Raw genomic sequence first — 8,951 nt, 5'->3', positions numbered from 1 at the left:
ATGTCCCATTTCCCTGTCTTATACTCGTATCTGAGTTTTCTCTGAAACCACCTGGAAAGGTCACAATCTTCAGCGTTCAACATCTTCAGCTTAGCAAGTTGCATGATCTCAAAGTACAGTAGAGTTTTGAAGTAACTAGAACATGCCATGTAATCAACTCCTCCTTCCCTCTTGATCGCGAAATAATTGATCTCCTTGAAGTAACCCCAGCTTAAAATTTTACCCTTGGAATACTTCTTGTTTCTCTTTCCCCTTTCGTAGAAACTAACAAACTTCGGCTCGAGTTCTGGTTTTTTCAACTGATCAGGGTTAACGACGTTCTGTTTCCACCAACTCTGACGAATCTCGTCTTCTTCAACATTTCTGTTAACTTTAACCCTATCACGTTTGAACCATTCATTAATCTCATTCCATGCCTCGGCTTTAGCTTACTCGGCTTGGAGTTTCTTCTTCTTCAGCTCTATCTCTTTTCTTTCTTTCTCAACGAGCAGTTTCTCATGTTGGATTTTCTTGTTCTTTTCAATTAAAACATCCACTTCTTTCACTTGTTCTTTTCAATTAAAACATCCACTTCTTTCACTTGTTCTTTGTATACCTTCCTCGCCTGTTCTAAATCATCTAACTTCTTTCTTTTCACATCACTACTCAAATTAAAAAACTCACTTAAGGTGTTGAGTGACGGATTTGAGTATGGCTCAAGTGAAGGCATAACAATCTCAACTTCTTCTTCTTCTTCTTCTTCTTCTTCTTCTTCTTCTTCTTCTTCTTCTACATCATCAGATTATGTTACCAATTCGTCCTCGGATTCAACAATCACATCCTCTTTTACACTATCCTTACCAACAGAATCTTCACTCTTCTCATCGGCAAACAAATTATCGAAATCACTCAAGTTGATATTTTGGATCGATTCGGGAGGGATACTGGCAAATTACTCTTCTTGTGAGCCTGGTTCTCAGCTTCAACTGTCTCTGCATCCTCTGTATCGTTTTCACTATCGTATGCCAGAGCAGCAAGCTGTTCTACTGGAAAATCACTTGGTGGAATGTCCCCCTTTTCTGCATCATTAAAAACATTTGAGTAATTCATATAATATTCATCAGTAAAGACCTCACCATATTCATTAAAGCTTCGAATAGGTATCACTAACGGTATCTTAAAAGAGGGTCCTCCAGTTCCAGCATCTTCTTCATCGTCTTTCTCATCATCACCACCCAAATCAGAAGAAAATTCTTCTCCTCTCTCCTTAATCAACTTAGTTTTACTATAGGTAATCGATTCGATCTTATTGTTCAACTCCTTCAATTTCTCATTATTCTCACTCTTAATCGCCAATACCTTCTTCTTCAACTTCTTCGTCCTTCCCTTCTGACGGTCCAGTCTATCAGATAACCTTTTTTTCTTCTACCATCGACTTAATCTTAGCTTCACTGATCTTCTTCTCCTCAATGGCTTGATTCTCTAGATTGGTTATTTTCGTAATCAAAGACAATGGTAGATTTTGCTGTGTCTTGAATTCGGCTGATGTGACCTGAGGTATTGTGGTGGCAGGTTGGTTTTGGTGAGATAACATCAGCTCTTGCATCCTTCATGAAACCGGATGGTTGTCTCTGAGCTTCTTGTTTCTAACCTCCCTGTGATGACTTTTGAGATGAATCAAAATGATGTTTCGTTCTCTTCTCCTTCTTCTTGGGCTGTTCTGAAGTCATCGCTTCCTTCCCTTTTCTTTTTCTCTGAATCAAACTAACATCTTCCTCCGTCTCTTCATCATCGCCTTCAATAATTTCATCATCAACATTACCTCCTCCTTGAACTTCACCAGTAGCTCTCTGATTATCACCCTTACCTTCCTAATAAGTAACTTCATAGTTAGAGTCTGAATCCTCATTTCTCCAAGCATTACCAGGTGGACATCGATAGTTTTCCTTGATCAGATGCCAAATAAGCTTTCTCTTAAAGTAAGGCTTTAAATCCTCGTTTCTTGTCTCCTCCATTCTTCAAAAAGTTATCGGATTCATTGGCTTAAGGTGAATAATATCCTTTTCAAGCTTAGGTAGATCAGGTGCATCGTCATTAATGATCAATTGAAGAAAACGGGCATAAATGAGATATCTCTCAGTAGAACTGAAAAGATTCGCTTTGAAGTAGTGTAAGACAAATCCTGAGAAATCGTATGGAGCCTTTAGGACAAGTGCCACAAACATAGTTTGCACTTTTTCATTCAACTTATCAAATCCTGATTTGCGTCCACTCAAACGGTGCATGATCACGTGAGCAAGATATCTAAACTGTGGAAGCAGAAGCGTCTTCATCAGTTCAGATTTGGCAACAATATACCCAGAATAAGCACATCTTTTAAAGCAACCATAAATTATTTCTCGACTGATCGTCATGTGGGAGCAGTTCTCGTCATTAAGACCCAAAATCCTCCTTATCACTTTCTTAGAAACAATGATCTCATGCCCTTGAACCTTACTAACAAGCTTAGCATCATCTTCTGATACGTCAAGTACAACATTTCTCCAGAATTCTCTTTGATGGCTGTAGTAGGCCGTGCATGGAGTAGAAATAGCAGTATATATCCTTGAACGCTGAAGGAAAGCTATAATCTCTGTAAAATGATCACCTCTCTCTAGAGTAGTGTCATAGAGAGCGACTTAATTTTTCAGTTCACCCTTCTCTAGAGGAATCTCTTGATGAGCAGGTGGGTTAACTGGATTCACTTGAGGATTAGCTTGTTGCTCCCCCTGTCCTTCTACGTTAAATACTGGAACATTGACTTGTTGTTCAGCCATTGATGATATCTTAACAAACTGAAATATCAACAGAAATGTTAGAGATACAAACCACATATCATAAAATATCAAAGCATTCGCATCAAAGTGTCATAAACTTCTTAACATGGTAAACTGTGCGAGTGATAATGTCACACGTGTGGCTGAGTGATCAACCGTGCGAGTGATATAGTCACTCGTGTCACTGTTGACACGTTAGAGCAGTAATATGGTTTCAGACAAGGTACACGGCTGAGGTACTGTTCATAAGCGAGTGAGTCAACCGTATGATGACTCGTGCAGCTAATCACACGTGTCAGCTCAGTTAAGCGAGTAAGCAACCAAATCAAATTTATCGAGTGAGCTCAAAGGTTCACACGGTTGATCATCAACCGTGTACTGACTCGTGCGAGTCATGTCTCACGCGTGCGAGTGATGTCACTCGTGCATGTCTGATGAAACACATATTAAATGCACTTTTAAATCATTGATGTTACATGTTTGATCGCTTTAGGGGCCAATTTACATCACAATAGCAACATTAGGTTCCGTTTAATACACAACAATAACATATAAGCATCTAAACAAGCTTCAATTTCACAAAATTCAAGTTACAAACCCTTAGGGTTTCGATACATTCAAACAATAAATTAGCACACAAAAACATGATGAAATTATACCTAGATGATGGCGATGGAGTCGGCTTTTTATGCTTAACAAACGCTGCGGTGGAAAATTGATTTGGTGATGATCGAATTTTGAGAGAAAAATAGGTAGAGAGTACAAGAGTGAGCGACTGTGCTCAGCTCTCTCTATTTATACTCTCGTGATCAACTGTACAGTTGATCAAACGGTTCACCATTTAACCGCGCGTCTCACAGTCACTCGTGTGTGTGACCCAGATGTCTTAGGACAATTCTAGAAGAGGGTCATCCGTACGGTTAACCTCACACGTGTGGTTACTCGTACGGTTCACACATCAGTCGTGCGAGTGAGCCACTTAGGCAATTTCAAAAATTTTCAAATTTTTCACAAACTTAGGATTTCGACTCATTTGGAAATCTTGGAGCTAACTAGCACTATTAATTTGAGTCATAAATCACTAATGCATCAAGAAATGATCATTAACACTTAGGTTGAACAAAAATCCTAACCAGAACGAGGTTATTACTCTAAACATTCTGTTTCTCATGAGTAAGTCTTACAGTGTAATGTCTTCTTAACTTTACTAACAACCTTAAATCATCTAAAGTCCTTCAAATAATCACAAGCTCTCCAAACTTCTATCTTATGGATTTGGTGGCCAAAAATATCTTGATCTCGACAAGGTTCTTTCAGATGTCATTGAACATTTAGAGGATAATCTGAAAACTAAAGAACGAAAGAAATCTTTATAAATTTTCTGAGATATAATGTCATGCAACTAAAAATATGCAAATAAAAGACATTCTACCATGAAATGCAATAACATGCAAAACCAAAATCTTTTTGTTGTTTTACAGTTTTCAATGCAAACTATTTAACAAACAGATAAGCAAATATATAAATCCACATTCTTTTTGTGAGCAAGATGATTAACAAATTAATAAAAATGGATCAGAACTGACATATTGAATCAACTTATGTTGTTCATTCCTAATTATCCATGTGACGACCCGGAAATTTTCGACCAAATTTAAACCTTACTCTCTATATGATTTCGACACGATAAGCAAATTTTGTAATGTTGAGTCTCGAAAATTTTTGAAATGTTTAATATATTCAATTACCTTCGACCAGTTTCGAAGATTCACGAACAATTAATTGTAAATAGATATGTATGTGCATATATATATATATATATATATATATATATATATATATATATATATATATATATATATATATATATATATATATATATATATATATATATAAATGGTAATTGAAAATATAATTTGAAATATTATATGCTATTGCTATTAAAATTTAATTATGTAAAATAAAATAATAATAATAGGATATTATAATAAATATTATTTAAAATATATCTATATATATAAATAAAGTATATTAAAAATAAATATTAAATGATTGTAATACTCATTTGATGTTCTGATTGATATTAAGTAAGTTAACTTCAAACTTATATGATTTTAAAAATAAACGGTGATCCGAAAATGAGTTATATAAATTATAGGCTTATTAAAAGTGTATTTAGCAGCTATTTGTTAATTTTTACACTTAACATATTTTACTTGGGGTTGGGAGCTAATAATTAATTAAAATTTTTATTTAAATAATTTTAAACAGTTAATGACCAAGTTTTATACCATAATGATTAGAATAAATAAAGCTATTTAATGTAAAATTATGGGATTTTTCTGAAGACTTTTATCTGCCATCGATTAACAACGGACCACGATAATATCCAAAATTAAAACTGTCGTATAATCAAACAAGAGATAGGCTGCTAACTGTACACCCACGTTTCTTTTTCTCCGTACACCCACCTTTCTTTTTCTTTTGTCTTAACTTTATAAAGATATATATGTACTGTGTTAAATTGTGTTGTTGTCCCCTTGATTGAAGTTATATATAACTATATATGTACAGATACATTTCACGCATATAGTCAACCAACACTTTCACCTCAAAATCCTCCACATATCTAAACTTTCTATATATCATAATATACATATTGATATTAGACCTATAGACATATAAATGGTAGTTGTAGAGATGATAGAGCCCACTTAATTACATCATCCGTTTGAGCTAATATCCATACAAACCCATTTCATCTTCACCCATCGCCATGCTCGATCATTCGGTTTTGATCACAACCCGACATCAACCACCACCTTACCACCTTGACTCATGACACCATCTTTCAACTTGTAACCATCGACCACCGAGACCATTTCAACCATCCTCCATCAACAACCACGATCACCACCACACCCGTATCAACACCATCACCTCATCCACCATTCGAACCACCATCATGAAACCATATCACCATCGATATGATCCCTGTCAGTTGCAACCTTTCTGTTTTTGTTTTCGGGATCAACTCATGCACACAAGACCAACAACCCTTCTTATATTTATCAACACCCATCACCACCATCTTCGGTTTTAGTTTCTCTTTGCTCCTACACCCCATCAAACTAATACCGATTGTAATTACTGCTCGATCAAGACTCCAAAAACACGCATACCTGCTGCTATATTTTTGTTGTTTCCTGCAGCTACTCAAAAATATTCCACACGCCACCACCACGTAATGCATGTAAAAAAAAAGAAGAAATTCTAGTACTGGGTCGAACCAGTGGGAAGATAAAGGCAAAATTATTACAAAATGGGAACTTTGTAGACTTGTTAAAGAATTGAGAAAAGATGGTAGGTATAACCTTGCTCTTTAATTTTATGATTGGATGAATAAAAGAACAGATAACTCATGTCCCCAAGTGATGAAACTATTTAATTAAATATATTATCCAAGGTAAGCAATGTTACAAGTGCCGAAAGTTTCTCACTTTTGTATTACTGTTCGATAAAAAAAAGGTGATAAACCACTTGCTTAGTGTGTAAATGCTATTTATGTGGAGCCAGGTAAATATAGATACACACGAACTCCATGTAATCTGGCAATCAATCAATTAAAAGGTTTATATTAACTAGTACTTGGGCCAATATTGTTTGTCCATTGGGGTCGAGAAATAGGTGAGTATTGAGCATAGGATAGAGGGCTAATGGTGTGGACTGTCATTTTTTTTTGTTGGGCAGTTATATTTACACTTAATAGGCCGAGAACCAATTATTATTTCGATTGGATCCCGTGGTTTGTTGCAGTTTTCGTATAAACCACAAACCATATTACAAGGTGAAAGTCACGATAGAAATGATGATGAACATGAGGATAGTGTATTATATATATGATAATGCATGATAAATGATGATGATGATGAAGGTATCGAAAGATGATGATGTTGGCATTAGAATGATGATGATGATAAAGGTTAGGATGTTAATGAGATGATGATGAAGTCTTATGAAAATGAAGATGTGAGTCGAGGAAGAAGAAATTGAACAGAAAGAAAACGGGTAAATATATATACGGGAATGGAATTAAATCAGGAAAAATAGGTTAGCTCAGATATTTAAGGATATTATCGGGTTAGCGGGAGGTTGCGGGTTCAAACCCGGACTTGGGCATTATTTTTAAGGGCTACTCCTTTGAGGTAGTTATTATTATTATTATTATTATTATTATTATTATTATTATTATTATTATTATTATTATTATTATTATTATTATTATTATTATTATTATTATTACTACTACTACTACTACTTTTATATTAACAATATTATTATAACAAATAAATATTTTCTATATAAGAGTATATATATTACAATTATCATAATATTACATATAATTAAATATATTAAGATAATTTATATAAATATTTACATATAACAAATTATTGATTTTAAATATAATATTAAACTATATAAATATCAACTATTTTAAATATATACAAATTAAATATATAAGATATATAATTTAAGATATAATATATATGAATTTATTTGATCACAATTATATGTGTTAATATATATATATATAAATGATATAGGTTCATGAATCCGAGGCCAACCCTGCATTGTTCAATATAGTCATATGTATTTTTACTACAAAATAAATTATGTGAGTTTCATTTGCCTTTTTACCCTTTATATTTTTGGGCTGAGAATACATGCGCAATTTTTATAAATGTTTTACGAAATAGACACAAGTAATCGAAACTACATTATATGGTTAAATGATTGAAGCCGAATATGCCCCTTTTTACTTGGTAATCTAAGAATTAGTAAACCAGTCTACTAATTAACGCGAATCCTAAAGATAGAACTATTGGGCATAACAAACCCCATCCATTGTAGCGGATGCTTTAGTACTTCGATGTTGTTTTATCATGTCCGATGGATGTCCTGGAATGATAAGGGATATTCTTATATGCATCTTGTTAATGTCGGTTACCAGGTGTTCAATCCATATGAATGATATTTTTGTCTCTATGCATAGGACGTATATTTATGAGAAATGAAAATCTTGTGGTCTATTAAAATGATGAAAATGAAAATTTATGATAAACTAATGAACTCGCCAACCTTTTGGTTGACACTTTAAAGCATGTTTATTCTCAGGTATGAAAGAAATCTTCCGCTATGCATTTGCTCATCTTAGAGATATTACTTGGAGTCATTCATGACATATTTCAAAAGACGTTGCATTCGAGTCGTTGAGTTCATCAAGATTATTATAAAGACAATTATAGTTAGATATATTATGAAATGGTATACACGCCCACAACTTTCGATGTAATGAAAGATTGTCTTTTCAAAAACGAATGCAATGTTTGTAAAATGTATCATATAGAGGTCAAGTACCTCCCGATGTAATCAACTATTGTGAATCGTTTATAATTGATATGGACTTCGTCCGGATGGATTAGGACGGGTCACTACAATCCAGTCTATGTCTATTATCATGCAATTACTGATATCAATCCTCATTAAACATGAACATATTCATTCTGGACACTTCGACAATCATGTTGGCATTAATTACTTGAACACTATAATGCAGTGATTTTTGAGATCACGCTAAGTTCATTGATCCTTGATTCTTTCATCAGTTATGATTGTACATTTTTATTAGGTTGTCAATTCATTACATGTAACTTTCCGTTATATATTTCAATGTACTTCATTCAAATTAAACAGGATGGTTCTCACGACATTTTGAATAACCCTGTCAGCCTTTGGCTTCTATCAGTGTGTTGACAATCTTCAATCTAGTTGGAACGGCAGATCTTAGGGTATATTGGATTATATGAATAGGCGCATTATTTACCGCGGGGATTGGTCTACAGTTAAAGCAGACTTGCCTGATGACCAGTCGTCACACGAAATAAATCTCAAGGCCCTTAACTTCTTTATGTTCAAGTTGACATGGAAAACGGAATCAAAAGTTAAACTTTCATATATATATATTATTTAGAGTATATCTAGGTATGTATCTATCCAACTTACAGTCTTAATAGGTATAACTCTATATTGCAGACGACAAGAATCTTGATAGTTCAGTGTGAACGTCGTGATTAAACAATTCAAGCTGCGCGGGGG

This window comes from Rutidosis leptorrhynchoides, chromosome 6 (assembly GCF_046630445.1).
Source record: "Rutidosis leptorrhynchoides isolate AG116_Rl617_1_P2 chromosome 6, CSIRO_AGI_Rlap_v1, whole genome shotgun sequence".
Classification (NCBI taxonomy): domain Eukaryota; kingdom Viridiplantae; phylum Streptophyta; class Magnoliopsida; order Asterales; family Asteraceae; genus Rutidosis; species Rutidosis leptorrhynchoides.
This window is presented reverse-complemented; position numbering follows the sequence as displayed.